This window comes from Hipposideros armiger, unplaced genomic scaffold, assembly GCF_001890085.2.
Source record: "Hipposideros armiger isolate ML-2016 unplaced genomic scaffold, ASM189008v1 scaffold_55, whole genome shotgun sequence".
Taxonomy (NCBI): domain Eukaryota; kingdom Metazoa; phylum Chordata; class Mammalia; order Chiroptera; family Hipposideridae; genus Hipposideros; species Hipposideros armiger.
The window spans coordinates 2,553,284-2,572,286 of NW_017731405.1; the positions used below are offsets into that span (position 1 = coordinate 2,553,284).

A 19,003-nucleotide genomic window follows, 5' to 3' on the forward strand; every position below is an offset into this window, starting at 1 on the left:
GGTGGGGCGGTGGATTGGGGGAGGGGAGCTGTCACTTTGAGGGGTAAAAAGTATAACTATTGCACTGTATTGTACACCTGAAACTAATTTAAAAAATGGAAAAAAAATTGGAAAAAAAAGATAATAAAATAAAATCCCTCAGACTACGGATAGAGTTTCCCTGAAACTTGGTAAAACGAAATCCTACAAAATTGGGCTGGGCCTCAGGAGACTCTGCTCAAGATACGTAACTGTTCTGCACCTCAGTAAGGCAGGAGGGGGTGATGAATTCCCCATGTATGTCATCTCACGTAATGGCCGCAGCAATCCCACTTCTTTTTGAAGAAGTGAAAGCTCCAGAGAGGTTAAGTGACTGACCCGAGAGGCTGGCATTCAGATATAAACCCAGACCCTCCTTACTTGGAAGGCCACACTCTTATTTATATATTCACTAATATCTCGATTGGTTCCAGAAAGGTCTTAAGATGAAGTACAAAGAGACTTTAAGTAAAAGTTTTGAAATGGTTTGTAAGTAAGGAGTGAAAGGTCTGGCTGAGAAGTAACGAGCGCAGGGAAGATGAAGCAAGTGAGGCCAGTATGCACGTTTGTCACAGCCAATGCAGCCTGCTGCCTGGGGAAGGTTCAGCCCACGATGCGCTAGGCTAGGCAGCGATGAGCTTTCCGGCACCGTGTTTTACAACGCCCCCCAGCCCAGGCCCTCCCCTCCACTCCCCAGTCACTGTTGGTTGACAAGGGTGTTCTCTCTTCAGGAATACTGCTACATTTAGCAAGCCTTCGGGGGCAAGGGGAAGACAGGGTGATACACCCCACTGTGCCCATAAGAGACTGCAGTGGGAAAAAGAAAAGAGAGGTCCCTCCTTTGGTTAGCACTGAGGTGGGAATTAAAAATCAACGCAGAAGACCTCCGGATGCCATCAGATTCAAACACAGAAAATGCAACCAGCATAGTCAAATGGAGAGACCATCCCTTCCCCACAAATATCAGATGAAAGAGAACTATTTAAACCATATAGTCACTTCAGCTACAGACATGAGAAAAGAACTCACCCTGATATTGATTATGAGTTAAAATGGAAAGAAAAACAAATGGTCTAAAATACAATCCATGAAATGGCAAGTGCCCGAAGGTGGCTAGCATGAGGAAGCCTTAGAGAGAATTTGCTTTAGAGGGGAAAAAAAACCCCTAACTGTCTCTCATTATGATTATGTCAAAAGGCTTCACATCATACATGCAGTGCAGGAATCAAGGCATGACATTTTCATAAACATAACAATTAAGCCAGTGTCACTGGGCCCAGCATGTGTAAACATAACACCATTCCCAGGTTCCCAAGGTCAAACCCAGAGTCTGACCTAGAGAGCAGAGGAATTTAAAGGCAACCGCAAAACGTGACATTCTTCAACTAACTTCCTTCCTTTTATTAGAACTATTACTGATAATAGAAACTACTGGATGACTTCGAGTATTTAAAATTACATTGTATAATACAGGACAAGCAGACAGCAGTTGGTTTCTGATTATTCAGGAGGCAATTATTCAGATTGTGGAAAAACCCAAGCGTTTCTGATGCTCTTCCACCCTGCTTATATGCCGCTCCTTGCCATCAAATGAGGATGGGAGAAAGTGGGGAGGGATAATATTCAAGTCAGTCAATCCTGCTACATGGTCAGCAGTTCTGGTAAATAGATTTGTTGGCCAAGGAGACAGAAACCATCTGCTAAAAAATGAGTTTGAGATTTCCTGTGGATTTCAATTATCCATGCTGCCTCTGACCTCAATTTTATCATTGATAAACTAGAGCTGCCTCAGAGAACCAATAGCTAACTCTTCTCTGCTTGGCTCCAGGAAAATTTCATACTAATTCTCTGGTGACCCTAAAGCAACTCTGGCTTTTTGGCCACATCTAGTACTGCACCAAAACTTCAGCCACGCTTGCTTTCCTGACTCTGGTGTGAGGGCCACACACACAGGTGAAATGCAACTGTCAGTCCCCGAGTCTATGGACTGCGTGGACATCAGGGGTAATGGGTCAGCTTTGAGAACTGATTCCCATTTAAAAACTAATCCATTTCAATGAACCCATTTAAAAGTAACTTGTGAGAAGGAACCTGTAACATGCAAATGCCCATTTGAAAAGAATTTTACTTTCTGGGCAAAAACAATGATTACCATTATTTGTAAAAAGCACAGTTCACATCCTAAAGACGTGAAACCTAAGTGAAGCACTATACAACAAAAACCTCAACACTTATAGAAGCTTAGCATCCATGACAGCTGCCCCTGAGACCCTGGCACCCCTCCTCTTTACCTAACCAAGTTCTCACTGTGCCTTGGCCCTCTGGTTCCACCGTGGCTTAGCTCAAAAGCCAATGTGACAACACCACCATCTAACTTCTTCTTTTTAAAAACTATTACTTGTTAAGATTTAGGGGAGAATCCTGAGTGTGGAAACAGCCTCTTTCAGGCATGTGACTGAGCTGAGGAAGGGCTCCCAGGGCAGCATCCTCCTTTCTCCCAGAAACCCAGAGAGTTAGAAAGGGGTACAGAATAAATGTGTCCACTGCTGGAGAAAAAAAAAAACATTAGAAAACTCCTAAGCACAGCAAAAGATTAAGTGCCAAAAGTCCATTTTCTCTTCGACCAAAGTACATTTCTTTAAAAATGTGTTCCAACTCACAACTATCTGGGATCTACTCGCATCTGCCTCTTCTCTTGGCCAGAGAACAGGCTGAATTGCATAATCCTGTCCGACAGGAATGGAAGTGCAAGGCTCCCAGTTATTCTCGCTCTAAAGCTTACCCACAGCCTCATTCTGAGGAGCCTCAGGCTCCCCCTTTCCATACTCAAGGCATTAAAATACCTTCGGGAGAAGGCACAGTGCTCTGCAATCAATTCAATGAAGGTGGTAAGTAATAAGCCAGAGGTGCCTGCAGGGTGCTATGGGAATTCAGGCAAGATGCATCCATCTTTCGCTCCATCTGGGAATCTGCACAAGCTTCTAGGAAATTCCTGGAGCTCACTGAGGATGGAGGAGTGACCATGAGCCAGGTGAAGACAATGGAAGGGGCGTTTCAGGCCTATGAAATACCACGAGGACTGGCAAAGAGCAGAGCTTGTAGGGACAACCACAGGCAAGGTGGGTCTGTGGATGGGAGTGAGGAGGCTGAAGACGGTGGAGGGAGCCAGGTCCCAGGTCGTGGTCTGGCTGTGGTGAGAAGCTTGGGCTTACTGAGCGCACTGTTGGATTGGTGCAGGCACACCTCGGTTTACTGAGCTTCGCTTTAGTGCACTTCACAAATGTTGTGTGTTTTTTTTAATTGAAGGCAAGACCCTCCACCAGCAAAAATATTACAACTCACTTTACTGTGGTGGTCTGGAACTGAACCTGCAGATCTCTGAGGTGTGCCTGTATTTAGCTTGATCACTCTGGTTGACATGTAGATAGATGAAGGAGGTCAGGACTAGAAAACCAAAGATCAGAAAGGAGCTACTGCAATGGTCTAGCTCAGTGGTTCTAAAAATGTGGTCCCTGAACCAGCAACATCAGCATCGTGGGACTTAGTAGAAATGGAAAAAATCTCAAGCCCACTCCAGACCCGCTAAAGGAGAAACTCTGGGGGTGGGTCCAGCAATGTGTGTATTGCCTGGCCCTCCAGGCAGCTGTGATGCCTGCTCAAGTTTGACAATCACTGGTATAGACAGGAGAAGACAAGCACCTGAACTAGGAGCCGTGGTGGGGGACAGAAAAAACAGGATGAATTAGGGACAGATATAGGTAAAAAAAATCAACCGAGACATGTGTGGGCAAGGGAGTGGGGGAAGGGCAGAATTATGGTTTGCGTGACTGGTGGGGATGTCAAGAATACAGGGGATCAAGTAGGCTTATGGGGGATGATGCATTAAGGGCTGGACATGCGGAGTTTCAGATACCTCCAGGCCATCCAGCTTGTCAGGCTGTAGGATATAGAAGTAGGAAGCTCAGGGACAGTGACACCAGCACAGAGGAGAGGCAGGTAAAACCATGCCACTCAGAGCAGGAGATCAAAGAGAGCTCTGCAGACAGCCGTTTTGGAAGGCTGAGGAGAGGCAGAGAAGTCGACACAACCGCTGGAGGAAGAAAGGTGAAGAAAAGGGGAACAGGCTGATGCTTCCAGAACCTCAGTTCTTTCCAAAGGACACAGCTAAGTAGGTTTTGTCCCTGTAACTTAATATTACAGCATCTATTTACATAATTCACTATAATCAATAAGAGAAAATCAACACATGATCATCTCAAGGGATGCAAGGATGGCATTTTGATAAAATTCAACATTCATTTAAAAAATTCCTTTATTGATAGCCTCCCCAACATGCATTCCCTCCTTCTCTCTTCCCAGGGGTCACCAACTCCTGTTTGGGGATTTATGCGGCTCTACAGAAAACATGTGAATTTCTGTGACTATGGCTAAGCATTTCATTTCCCTGGCTACAGTGACTGCTAAGGTATTCAGGTGACTTAGGCTGGTCAAATCTGTTTTATCTCAGGATTTTGCTAGCAATGCTGACAAAAGGCTGTGTTCGTTCTCTCTCTCTCTCTCTCTCTCTCTCTCTCTCTCTCTCTCTCTCTCTCTCTCTGTCTCCCCCTTCCTCCCTCCATCCTTCGCTTCCTCCCTCCATTTTCACTACTTGTCAAAAGAAGAAACATGTAACCATGTTGTTGCTCGTAACATCTTGATACCATGTTAGAATGAACACAACACCATGGAAAGTAGAGTGGAGAAATGGAAAGAAATAAATCCTTGTAACACCACCAAACTGCCAGGTTATAAGTCTTGGCCAAAGCGTTTTCTACCCCTGGACTTTTCAGTTATGTGAGCCACTAAATTGCCTTTTATTGCTTAAGTAATAAAATTGTAAGGCTGAATAAGCTTTTCTGTGCTCAACACAGAAAGAATCCCAATGGAAACAAATGACTTCCTCTTGTTAATATTAGAAAGAGATCTGATAATATGTATCCTTTGGATGGAGAATAGGCCACATAAATTACATATGTAATGATGTGTGGCTTCCCAAAGGGAGGGATATGAAATAATTACAACCCAAACAACTAGACTCAAGACCAACACCTGAGCAGAGGAGAAATGACATTCCAGCTGAGGGATGATAGAACTACTTTTCACAGTTGTCTTTGGGCTTAGAACACTTATGAAATTCCAGGAAAATCAGAGGTCTGAACAGAAGCTAATGCAACCCAAGGTCTCACATACCAACTGCCAGTCCTTAAGCCAAAGCTTCTCCGGTTATATAGGCTGTCAGAAGATTTCTCAAAGACGGGTTCAAGGGAAACTCATTCCCTGATTTCTGCCAAGTTCAAACAATTTGTCTTGGGGTTTTATAACTGAAGGTCAGTTTGGCTGGATATCGAATAATTGGCTCACTTTTTCTTTTCTAGATTATCTTTAACATGTTTCCTTACAGTCTCCTGGCTTTAAGCATTGCTATCAAGATCTGATACCAATATGATTTTATTTCCTTTGAATGTAACTTTGTCTTTTTGCCTGGATACCCCAAAATATATTTAGTTTTCTTTAAGGGCAATTATATTACTAGAATATGTATTGGTGTTGTCCATTCTGAATCAATTTTCCCAGTACATAACATACCCTTTCTGTAGGTGGGTTCCAGTCTTTTTCCAGGAAGGTTTTCTTTCATTTATTTTAAGTATATGTTCTATTCCACTCATTTCATTTTCAGAGACAGATATATGGATCTCCTTTGCCTATCTTTCATAACTATCACTTTCTCTCAAATCTTTCCCTTTTCATTTCTGTTTTTTCTTCATTCTTTCCAGCTTCTATTTCCCTTGCAGTGCTTTCTACGGTGTTTATACATTGTTGTATTTCTTCTAGTTTGATCTTCAGTTCTTAGATTTCTTTTTGCTTTTATTTCTACTTCTTTTTTGATTTATTAACTCTTTTTCACATATTTCTGTTGTCTAAGTATTTAATCTGTTTTTCTAATTCAGATGCATTCTGTTCTTTCACAGCTTTTAATCATTTTCTTATTTTCTTTTAGTTCATTTTGAAATATTAGGTGGCAGTTTCTTCTGTTTTGTGGGCATATTTTTCTCCTGTGCCCTCATTGTCTGCCAGTTGGAGCCTGCCCTCCCATTTTTGGCTACTGTTCTCAAATCACCTCACCAAGCCCTCGACTCCCAGTGGGACTGCCCTCCTTGGGACGAGTGCTTATGGCCAATGTCTGGGCTCCCAGCCCTCAGACCACCAGAAGCTCTGTCCTCCAACTTCTTAATGCAGAGCTCCTTGTTACTGTTAGTGGTTTGGCCCCAACGGCTCATATTTTGGAGTTCGTAGACATATTCTGATATTTAGTTTTGTAAAAAATGCTGCTTGTGAGGTGTCTGTTTCACTAACATTATTGCCCTATTTTTCTGAGGAGGTTTTAGGGGATTACAAAAGATGTCATAAAAGCAGGATCCATTAAAAAATTGTTAAGTTGAGCTTTATCAAAACTAACAACTCCTGTTTTTAAAAGAGACTGTGAAAAGAATGAAAAGAGAAACAACAGATAGGGAGAAAATATATTGAAACACACATCTGATAAAGGACTTGTATCTAAAATACATAAACATCCTAAAACTCAACAATAGAAAAAAAAAACCCAACTGAAAAATTGGGCAAAAATCTGGACAGAAACCTCACCAAAGATCTACAGATGGCAAACAGCACATGCAAAGATGCTCAGCATCATTTGTCACTAGGGAATTGCAAATTAAAACAATGGGATGCCACTGCACACCTATTAGAATGGCTAAAATCTGAAAAACTGACAATGCCAATTGCTGACGAGGATGTAATGTTTATCCACAAGAGCAAAAACAGAAACACTTGAGAATAAATTCTTTCATTCAAACATCTCTTCAACACACACTTATTGAGCATCTACTATACTCCAGTCACTGGGGAAACAATTGCTCACTGCTATGCAAGCTAATAAATGGCTTGATTTGAATTTGAACTCAAACTCTCTGACTTCAGAAACTGTGCTTTCATACACGATATTACATACCAGACTACCCGTGTCATCAGGCAGTCTGGCGTGTAATATCAAGAAGCTTGAAATAAACAAAATGATATGCGGCCTTCCAGGATGGGGAGTCAGTATTAAAAAATGGTGTCTCCCCTTAATTAATCAGTATATTAATTACTATAAATATCCTGGCACAACTTTTTAAACTTGTAAAATGATTTTCAAATTCATGTAGAATAACTGATAGCAACTGGCTAACAAAATTATAAAGAAAGAGTAATTTGCTCTGTCAGATGTAAAAACTGACTTCAAAGACACACCTACTAAATCAGTGTGGTTCTAGCAGAAACATCAATGAAAGATAACAGAAAGTTTAGGAACACACACATACATGCCATATAAATAAACATATATACTTTATATATATATAATATATTTATATATATTTATACACACACACCGTGTGTGTGTGTGTGTGTGTGTGTGTGTGTATTTTTTTTTCCAGTTTCTAGGTTTCTATTACCTTTCACTGAGCTCTCTGCTAGAACCATGCTGTCATGGAAGTTATGACTTCGGCAAATAGGAAAAGTGTCATTTTATATCAGTGGGGAAGAAGTAAATAATTCAGTAATTTCAATAATGATAGGATAATTGGTTAACATGTAGAGAAAAATTAAGTTAACTCTATGTATCATGACATATGTCCAAATTATTTTCAGATTAAATTTTTAAATGGAAAAAACGATAAGAATATTAAAAAATATATATATATATAGATGAATACTTATATCATTCAAAGGCCTAGAATGCCTTACCAAGAATAATGTCAAAGACATAAATGCTGAAGGAAATGACTGTTAGATTTTTATTAATAAAAATAAAACATAAAAAAGCATAATAAATAATAAAACTGTGAAAATACCTGTAAAAAATGATAGAAAAGAAGGTGGCACCTTATCAGAGTTTTTGAAAACTCTAGTAAGACAATTATAAAAGAAGGTAAGCATCCCAATTAAAAATGGGATAGTAAAGGCCAGGCAATTCATGACACACAAATAGGCTGTAAAAGTTATGCAACAATGCTCAGCTTCTCTGGCAATCCAAAAATGTAAATCAAAGCTAGACTCCACTTTGCTCATCAAATTCCAAAGATTTGACGAGGATAACCCCAGTGCTCTTGAAGGTCTGGGGAAATCAGTATTTTCCTTGCTGGAGGGGAGGAAAGCTGTCCCAGGGACACTGGGTCCCTAAACACACACCAAATGCTTTCCTGGGGCTTGGTAACTTAAATGGTTAAGACCTTGAAATGTGTCTGAGACGCTTTCAATTGCTCTCCCCTATCCTCTGTTTATATACCTACCATGATATTTGTCATATAATAATTTTGTCGCCGTAATCACAAACTGTCAGGGGCAGAAGGACCCTCAGAGACAGATGCCAACTCCATCCAGCCACAGTCAGAGAACCAGTAAATGATCAGCTGTGACAGTGTGAATCCCAGCATCCAATGCCCAAATCCATCTGCTACAACCAAGACTCACAGATATTTGGTGAGTGGATGTTTAATTCAATACATCATTTAAAAAGCTGAAAAAGCCCTTGGTAAATGGAAGATTACTCTGTTCCTTGGCACAAAATGCAGGCTGCTGGAGAACTAAAGCTGCCAATGTTGCTATTCAGTAAAAGGGTTTTAATATAACACCAAATCTGGAATTCCCTTTCCCCGTGTGTGCCCCTTTCAGAGGGCAGGTGGCAGGTCGGTATTAGGGCTTGGCAGAGCAGGCAGTTGATAAATGATAGATATTATAATGATCTCTCATTCATTCTTTTGGAAAATCCTTACTGAGCCCCACAGTGAGCCAGAAACTAAATAAGTGCCTTACATTTGTAAGCTAACTTAATAAAAGGGCTCATGACAGCATAAGCTCTTTCTTTAGCTTGAATCAAAATGTAGCCTCAAAATATTTGACCTGCTTACGTGAAAACACAAGTATTAACTTCAGGATTAGCTAACTTTACTCTTTCTTTCTCCCCACAATATCACAGAAAATCAAGAACTGCTTAATATTCTTATTTGTATTATTGCAAAATACTCTCCCAGACATTGAACTCATAGTGAGGAATGGTTTCCAAGAATCTGGGAATTGGAAGGCTCCCAAGGGGTCATTTTCTTCAACTCTTTCATTTTACAGATTGCCAAATAAGGCCTAAGAGGGTATGTGGTGTGTTCAAGGTCATATACAAGTGTGATGTCACACTGGGATAAAATCAAGGTCTCCAGGCTGCCAGGCCTGTGATACTTCCACCCTGCCCTACTATTTCTTCCTGGTAACCACGAAAATGCTTTCCAGTTAAAAACAGAATCATAGAATACCACATTTTCAGGCCTTGCAAAGAGAAGATGTTGGAACAGATTTACTTGTCATCAGCTTTATTCCCAATCCCTAGCTCATAAGTCTGCTATAATTCAATGTAAGAACCTATAAATATATACCACGTGCTTGAGAGAATGGCAGATAAACCACAAAAGTTAAAAGCCTTTACTAGCAATTCTGGGAGAAATTATTAATTATTTTTAAATGAAAAGGCTAATTATGAGTTTAAATTTTTCCTCAAATGTCTCATTTTATCATTTCCCTCTACATCTTATTTTCCAAAGCCTTCTGCAGAGTCTGACATAATATACACAGCCATTAAAGAAGACAGACTGATTAAGCAGTCTCTGAATCCACTCTACTAAAACTAAGATCTTTCAGTGTGGACTTACCTAATAGCCAAAGAAAAATATAAGTGGCAATGTAAATATCCAGAGAAGCAAAGGGAAGCATGAAGGAGGGAAGGGAAAAGTGGATAGGAGGTAACGTTCACATATGATTAGGTAATCAAGGGCAATTTTCTATAAGCTAGAAGGATACTCTTGAACTACTGAGATGTCTTACTAAAGCTGAGATGCAGGTCTGGGTCCTTGAGTAATAATAAAAAAGTAATAGGGGCCAGCAAGGTATAATAAGGGAAAATTGACTGAGGACCAAAGGCCTATGATCTGTCCTAACTCATACATTAGCTAGTTGTGTGATTAAGGCCAGATTACACCATCACTCTGGGTATCAGTTGTACGAAATCGGAGAGTTAAATTCAGTGCTTCTCCAACTTGTCCACAGTATAACCTAAAAAACAAAGAATCATGAGGGTTGGGGATTGTAGACTACTTAATACTTAAAGCCCCAGATTTCTTTGGTCTAAAAGTGTCTCCTATTTAAAAATATTTCATGGAGATTCTACTTCCAGGTCATTTTTGACCTTACCAATTTATTGACCTCAATTTTCTTGGAACAACTCTCTTACAAGAATAGCTATAAGTTTGGACAGTATATGTTTTTGTAAACATCTATTTGAAAGTATTAGAGAGGTCACAATACAGTGAGACTTTGTCAGACGAAAATCTGTGGGAGAAAGGAAGGTAAGAAGCAAGACTGTGGCTTTTGATGTCCACATCCCCTCAAGGCAATTGACAATTCTGAAAGCAGAAGCTGAGCAGAGCTTTTGTCCATCTCACAGAAATGGAAAAACAAAACTGGAGTTCAGAGCCCATCAGGGAGGAAGGACCTTGATAAACACCTTAGGTTTTCAGTTGGGACCCCAATGGGATAGGATTGACCTGGAAATAGAACAACCTTTAAATGGGATGAAACTCATCTTTGAATCATCTCAATCACTGATTCAATTATTATCACCTGTCCCTTGCCCAGCTGCCAACAGAAGCAAAAGTAGATTTCACCTAGAGAAATATGCTATCATCTAGAATCTCAAATTATCTCTAAATTTCCTGAAATATAATGTCCAATACTCATGAAAAAATAACTAGGTAATAATGAAAATAAAGACTGATCCAAAAAACCAAAAAGGGAAAATAATTAAATAGACCCAAATGAGATCCAGACAGCAGAGTTATCATACACAGCCTTTAAAATAACCACAGTTAATATGTTCCAAGAATTAAAAGACAAGATACAAAATTTTGGCAAAATCTAGAAACTATAAAAAACAATCAGTAAAAATTTTAGTACAGGCATACCTTGGAGATACTACAAGTTTGGTTCCAGACCACTGCAATAAAGTGAATATTACAATAAACCAAGTCGCGTGAATTTTTTGGCTTCCCAGTGCATGTAAAAGTTATGTTTATAATATACTGTAGCCTGTTAAGTGTGCAATAGCATTATGTAAAAAAAAATGTATATGCCTTAATTAAAAATATTTTATTGCTAAAAAAATGCTAACCATCATTTGAGCCTTTAGCAAGTCGTAATCTTGCTGGTGGAGGGTCTTATGTTGATGCTGATGGCGGCTAACTGATCAAGTGGTGGTTGCTGAAGGTTGAGGCGGCTGTGGGAATTTCTTAAAATAAACAACAAGGAAGTCTGCCACATTGATCAACTCTTCCTTTCACGAATAATTTCTCTGTAGCATATGATGCTGTTTGATAGCATTTTACCCACAGTAGAACTTCTTTCAAAATTGTACTCAATCCTCTCAAACCCTGCCACTGCTCTATCAATTAAGTTTATGTAACACTCTAAATCCTTTGTTGTCATTTCAACAGTCTTCACAGCATCTTCACCAGGAGTAGACACAGAGACATAAAATGAGCAAATGCTGTTGGAAAAATGGTGCTGATAGACTTGCTCTACACAGGGTTGCCGCAAACCTTCAATTAGTTTTAAAAAACATGCAATATCTGTGAAGCACAGTAAAGTGAAGTGCTATAAACAAGATATGCCTGTAGAGAAAAATACAATTAGAAAGTCACTAAATGGGTGGGTTTATAAGGATATGAAGCATGGTGAAGAGAGAATTGGGGACCTGGAATACATGTTAGAAGAAAAGATCCAGACTAAAGTGGGAGATAGAAGGATGGAAACTACAAAGAGTGTAGGAGACATCTGGAACACAGAGAAAATGTGTCACGTACATGTAATATCAGTCCCAGTAGGATAAGAAAGAGAATGGGGCCGAAACAAAATTTAAAGAGAAAATGAGAATTTTTCAATAGTGAAGAAATAAATCAAGTCACAAATTCAAGAAGTACTCTAAACCTAAGAAGTAGAAAGAAAACACCTACTAATAACATAGAAGAATAGCTGAAAGCAAATACAAAGTGAAAAATGTTTAAAAATAGCCAAGGAAAAAGACACATCACTTTAAAGGGGCAGTAATTATAAGACTGACATTTCACTTCTCAACAGAAGTCACGGGATGTGGAACACAGCGAAATGATACCTTCAAAATGCTGAAATAAGTTATATGCCAACCTAGAACTCTATAACTAGTAAAAATGTATGTCAGAAATCATAATAAAACAGAACTTTTCAGACAAAAAAAAGAGAGAGAGAGAGAGAGAGAGAATTTGTCACCAGTAGACTGGCACTAAAGAAAAGACTCAAAGGAGATATTTACTTAGAAGGCAAATGATATCAGATGGGCACAAATGGGCAAATGATGAATGTCACTGGAAAAGGTAAATGTACGAGTAAATCTAAATGATATTCAATGTAGAGAACATTAGTGATGTCTTCTTGACTTTTTCAAAAAACGGAGAATTAAAATATTCGACAACAAGAGCACAAAATTAATAGGAAAACAACTAGAATTTAAGTATTCTAAGGTCCTTCTATTGTTTGGGAGAGGAGTAGAGTTATTAACATTAGACTAATTACAGTAATTCTGTAATTTCTATTAATTACGAAAAGAATATTAAACAGAGTGTATAGTTAACAAGCTACTAGAGTGGGGAGATGGAAAAAGTGTTTAAACTAATAGAAACCAAGAGAAGAAAAATACAAAACATAGAACAGGGTGGGAAAAGAGAAGCAAACAGTAAGATAATAGCATTAAATGTAAATATGTTGTTAATTGTATATAATATAAATGAACTAGGCTCCTCTTCCAGTAGGAAAGAGTAAATTCCTAAACCACCAATGATAACAATGACAAAACTCTAGACAAAAAATGACTACCTGAGGTTCTGGACAGTAAACAAAAGCAAGCCGATTTTGGAGGGAAATATAAACTTGGAGGAGGAGTCCACACCTATGGGGTTTCCCAATTTTCCAGCTTTGCCTTGAGGATAGGCCACAGTCACCGCACAGCGTGGGAGGATCAAACTCTGATAGACAACTCACCATTAATCTTGCCTAAGGAACCAGAAGATGGAGCCTGGGCTAACCAGGGTTGTTAGACAATGAAGGGAGAACTCCAGCAAAGAGGGAACCAGAGAGGGGGAATTCTAAACTCTGCCCAAATCTCTGCCTGAACCTTGAACCACACATACACAGGGCAGACTCCAAGGAGCCCAGCTAGAGACAAAAGTTTAACTGAAATTTGAGCCGCCATCCACCTCAGGTAATAATAGAATTTACAGTTTGAGTCTAATAAAGTTAACTGCCTCCTAAAACAAACAAACAAACAAACAAACAAACAAACAAACAAACAAACACCAAAAAAAATCAATACTCTTCAGAAGACCATAATAGAATCCAGAGTTTCCTCAACATATCATTTACAATGACCATGATACAACCCCAAATCACTCCACATAAGAAAAACAATGGCAACCCTGAGATGACCCAGATGTTGGAATGATCAGATAACAATGTTGAAGCTGCTATTATAATTATGCTCAGTGAGGTAAACAAAAATTATGCATAGCAACTGAAAAGAGAAGAAATCTCAGCCAAAAAATAGAAAATATAAAAAAGAACAAATAGAAATTTTCAAACTGAAAAATACAATATCAGAAATATTCACTGGATGAGACTGCTATAAGAATAGAGTATAGAGGAAAGAGTCCATGAACATGAAAGTAGATCAACAGAATTATCCAATCAGAAGAGGAGAAAAAAAGACTGAAAAAAAAATAAACAGAGACCTAGGGAATGTGTGGGCAATATAAAAAGGTGTAATACATTGGTAATTGGAGTCCCAGGTAGAGAAAAAAGAGAGAATGGGAGATAAAAGTATTTGGGAAAAAACAGGCTGATAATTTTCCAAATTTGTGGAAGACATATGTTTACAGATTTAAGAAGTCAATGAAATCAGAAGACAGAGATAAATGAAGCTATACCCTAGGCACATTATAATTAATCTATTAAACACCTAAGATAAAAGTAGCCCGAGAAAAACTACACATTATACACAGTGGAACAATGACCCAAATGACTGCTAAATTTTCATGAGAACAGTGGACACAGAAGACAGAGGAACAACTTTAAAGTTAAGATAGTTCTAGACAAAGGGAAACTTAGGACAATTCTTTGCCCATAGACAGGCAGTACAAGAAATGCTAAAATAATTACTTCAGGTTTAAGGACATGGTACCAGAAGAAAACATAACTGTTGAGGAGTGAATAAAGAGCATCAGAAATAGTGACAATCAGGGGTTATTTCATCTGGGTTAACATAAAAGAACAAATGTAAAAATGTAAAAGTAATAAAGCTTCTACAAGATAATATGAGACCATCTTCATGACCTTGGGGTAGGGAAAGATTTATTAGACTGTATTAAACTTCCATTCGTCAAAAGAGATATTTTTCTACTGTCCAAACTAGAATAATTCTGAGAATGAAAGAGAACACAATTAATCATTACTATGGAAGACGAGGCATAACCAGGATAGTTAGGGACAAACTGGAAATATGGTGACACTACTTATCCACTGATGGGTAAATGACCAAAAGGACTGTGCCCATATGTGCATCAAAAAATATGTACAAGAATGTTCATAGCAGCATTATTTATAATAGCCCTAAATGGAAATATCGTAAATGTCCATTAACATTAGAATAAGTAAATAAATAACTAGTGGTACAATCATGCAATGGAATACTACAGAGCAATGAAAATGTATTAAATACTGCATCATTCAACAACATGGATTCATGTCTGATATGTAATACTAAGCAAAAAAAAAACCAGACATAAAATAATATATGCTGTATGATTTCATTTACTTAAGATTCAAAAAACAGGCAACAGTACTGTGTGGTTTTACAACTCAAAACAGTAAGACAGGGAGTAATGATTGAGAGGGGTTTTCTGGGGGTACTGGTTCTATTTCTTAACCTATGTGATAGCAACAAATATTTTTACTTTGTGATAATTCATCAAATAATATGATTTTCAAACTTTTCTGTTTGTACATTGCTCAATTTAAAAGTTTATATTTAAAAAACCCTAGATTTCCATGCAAAATGAAATCATAAAATTCGTAGAAGATAACATAGGGTAAAATCTAAATGATCTGTACTTGGCAACAACTTTTTAGATGGAACACCAAAGGTACAATCCATGAAAAACATAACTGATAAGCTCAATTATATTAAAATTAAAAACATCTGCTGTGCAAAAGACAATGTTAAGAGAATGAGAAGACAAGCCACAAACTGGGTGAACATATTTGTAAAAGGCACGCCCGATAAAGGACTATTATCCAAAATACACAAAAACTCTTAAAACTCAACAAGAAAAACAACCCATTTAAAGGATGGGCCAAAGATCTTAACAGACACCTCACCAAAGGAGATACACAGATGGCAAATAAGCACAGGAAGAGATGCTCCACATCATATGTCATTAGGGGATTGCCAATTAAAATAACAATGATACACACACATCTATGAGAATGCTAAAAATTCAAAATACAAACTGTCAAATGTGGGTGAGGATGTGGAGCAACAGGAACTCTCATTACTGCTGGTGGGAATACAAAATGTTACGGCCACTCTGGAAGACAGTTTGGCAGTTTCTTACAAAACTAAACATATGACCCAGCAATCATGCTCCTTGCTATTTACCCAAAAGAACTGAAAACTTATGTCTACACAAAAACCAGCACATGGATGTTTATAGCAGTTTTATTCATAATTGTAAAAACTTGGAAGCAACCAGGATGGTCTTTCAGTAGGTGAATAGATACATAAACTGTGGTACATCCAGACAATGGAATATTATTCAGTGCCAAAAAGAAATGAGATTTCAAGCCATGAAGAGACATGGAGAAACTTTAAATGCATATTACTAAGTGAGAGAAACCAATCTGAAAAAGCTACATACTATATGATTTCAACCTTATGACACTATTTAAAAGGCAAAACTATGAACACAGTAAAAAGATCAGTGGTAGCCAGGGGTTAGGGAGGAAGATGAGATGAACAGGTTGGAGCAGAGATGATTCTTAGGGCCCTGAAACTATTCTGTATATTATAGTGGTGGATACATGTCATTAGACATTTTTGTCAAACCTGTACAATGTACAACAGCAGGAGTGAACCCTACTGTAAACTATGGACTTGAGATAATAATGATGTGTCACTGCAGGTTTATCACTTATAACAAACATACCACTGTGATGCAAGATGTTGATAATGGGGGAGGCTGTGCATGTGTGGGGGCAGGGAGTGTATGGGCAATTTCTGTACTTTCTGCTCAGTTTTTCTGTAAATCAATTTTACTTTAGAATTACTCTAAAAAATAAAGTCTATTAAAAAGAAGAAACTACTTCAGTGCTTACTTACATAATGTAAAAGATACGCAAAAAAACTTGTATTCTCATCAATACGATATCTACACTTTTACTCAAACATATTTCAATTACATGGCATTTAATGAAACTCCTAGTCTGAAGGGATGTACAGTGTATCTGTGGCTTCCTGGTGCTGCAGGCCCAGCTTGGACAGCTCTGAGGCACGCACCTCTCCACAAAGGAAGCCCCCGGGAGCACTCTCTAATCTCATAACACATCCCTTTGCTTGGCATTTTAAGGTTCCATTGATGGGAATTCACAACCGCCTTCTCCAGGAAGCCTTGTAAGGAAGCGCAGCTCTGCTACCCATCTGGCACATCTGCCAAATCTGGCTCCTGCCTCAGGCCACCAGGCAGAGAGTTCTCGATTCCCAGCTTTTCTGAGTCTACGGACATTGTTCCACTAGGACTCAGAATTCTCTGTCAGAGAAGATGACTCACAGCCTAATACCCTTTCCCAAAACTCCAGCTGCTCCTGCACCAGCATCTACCCTGTGTGTGCTGCCAGCACTGCCTCCTAAATGGAAACAGAAGGCCCCAGAGGGTACCAGAAAGAAGGGAAGTTGGGAAGGACAGTAGCATCATAGGCTCCAGTGGGATTAAAAGGACATAACATCAAGAACATCAAGAAGCCAAAATATATTACAAAATAAAAGTAATTGACATGAAAATAGCACCTCTTGCTCAAGCTATGTCCCACATTTTGTAAATGTAATTTAAAAATTGTCCTGTTTACAATCAAATCATCAAAACATTGGAAATTTAGAATTAAGCAAGTTTATTTATTTTTTTTGGTGGTATCCCCACTGAATCTAAATTCCCTCTTCTTGTTTATATACACTCATCAGAATTCCTCATAATCACCAGTACTTAGTGAAATGTGACATAAAAATATCCTTATGGATGGAACCAAAACACTTTAAGAAAGCAATTAAAATGATTTCGCAAGCTGTTGTATATTCATTTCATTTCAGAAGTTTATAATAATTGACATACTAAACCTAGTCCTGCTGCAACCAGGAGGAACAGGAGCCACAAAGCTTCCCCAAAAAGTAAATGAACTTGGGGCATTTTTTTAAATACTGACTTAAGTTAAACTAGTTCTAGAAAGAGAGAAATTAAAATGATGACAACTGTTTTTATACTATATTCTCAATGTTAGGATTAATATGCAAAACTACCCACTAAAATATCTGAAAAATTATCTCCCTTTAAAACAACATGGAGTCTTTTTAAAATATTTTTTTATTTTTCAATGGTAGTTGACAAACAATATTATATTAGTTTCAGGTGTACAACGTAGTGATTAGATTTTTATACAACTTATAAGGTGATCACCCCAATAAATCTAGTGCCCATCTGACACCATATATAGTTATTACAATACTATTGACTATATTCCCAAGGCTATACTTTACATGCCCATGACTATTTTGGAATTACCAATTTGTACTTAATCTATTCCCCCTTTTCACCCATCCCCCCAATACCCCTCCCATCTGGCAAAATGTTCTCTGTATCTATGAGTTTTTCTATTTTGTTTCTTCATTTACTTTGTTCTTCAGTTTCCACATCTAAGTGAAATAATAGGGTATTTGTCTTTCTCTGTCTAACTTATTTCACTTAGCATAATAACCTCTAGGTCCATCTATGTTGTTGTAGATGGCAAGATTTCATTCTTGTATGGCTAAGTAATATTCCATTGTATACATGTACCATTTCTTTATTCATTCACTGATGAACACCCAGGTTGCCTTCATATCTTGGCTATTGTAAATAATGCTGCAATGAACATATGGATGCACATGTCCCTTCAAAGTAGTGTTTTGTGTTTCTTCAGATAAATACTCAGAAGTGGGATTATTGAGTCCTTCTTTGTCTCTTGTTATAGCCTTTGTTTTAAAGTCTATGTTGTCTGGTATAAGTATTGTAACCCCAGTCTGTTTTTCATGAAATATCTTTTCCCATCCCTTTACTTTCAGTCTGTGTATGACTTTCATTTTGAAGTGAGTCTCTTGTAGGGAACATATATAAGGGTCTTATTTTCTTATCCATTCAGGCACCCTATCTTTTGATTGGAGCATTTAATCTATTTACATTTATAGTAATTGTTGATAGATAGTAGTTATTGCCATTTGTTAGTCATATTTTTGAGCTTTTTCTTCTTCTCCCCCTCCTCCTCCTCCTTCTCCTTGAAGTCCCTTTAACATTTCTTTTTTTTTTAAGATTTTTATTGGGGGATTGGGGGTAGGGGAACAGCGCTGGGGAATTGGGGGAAGGGGAACAGACAAGTTGCTGTCGTTTTGTTCTTCAGTCTTAATTGTGGAGAACGTTGCTTCACTGGCCCAAGTTGGCACCATCATTGCGCTCTTCCTGGGCGAGGCAGATCAGTCGCC

The 19,003-nt window shown here is 38.3% G+C and overlaps 1 protein-coding gene across 7 annotated transcripts in view; it reads right to left on the reverse strand.

The window, feature by feature from the left end:
- PDE8B (phosphodiesterase 8B) overlaps window positions 1–19,003 on the reverse strand; it is a 253,654-nt gene that overhangs the window by 110,248 nt on the left and 124,403 nt on the right. Inside the window, exon 1 of one of the 7 annotated variants that reach the window (XM_019641027.1) lies at window positions 3,932–3,950. The exons of the other annotated variants lie outside the window; for them this stretch is intronic. The gene's annotated coding sequence lies outside the window, so the exon portion shown is untranslated. Of the gene's footprint in view, window positions 1–3,931; window positions 3,951–19,003 lie in introns of those variants that run through there. 7 annotated transcript variants of the gene reach the window in all.